Source organism: Penaeus monodon, chromosome 24 (genome assembly GCF_015228065.2).
Source record: "Penaeus monodon isolate SGIC_2016 chromosome 24, NSTDA_Pmon_1, whole genome shotgun sequence".
NCBI classification, from domain to species: domain Eukaryota; kingdom Metazoa; phylum Arthropoda; class Malacostraca; order Decapoda; family Penaeidae; genus Penaeus; species Penaeus monodon.
Window position 1 is genome coordinate 1,237,771 of NC_051409.1, and position 239 is coordinate 1,238,009.

Here is a 239-nt window from a genome sequence, read left to right on the forward strand (position 1 = left end):
ACGGTCATAACTTTGCATGTCGACGCAACTCAAAAATTCTTACCTCGTGTGTATAAATGCAATTTCCCTCCCAAAAACCCCAAGAATTGTTTGTGCAAGCTCATCTCACAACTTTCCCTCGAGTTTCTCGTAAAAAAGTGCGGAGTGAGGAATCGCACTTGCTTGTTTTAAAAAGGTAAAAATTCCCTTTTCTTTTTCAGCAACCTTTTAAAGAGAAAAAAGGGAATAAAGAGGGGTTT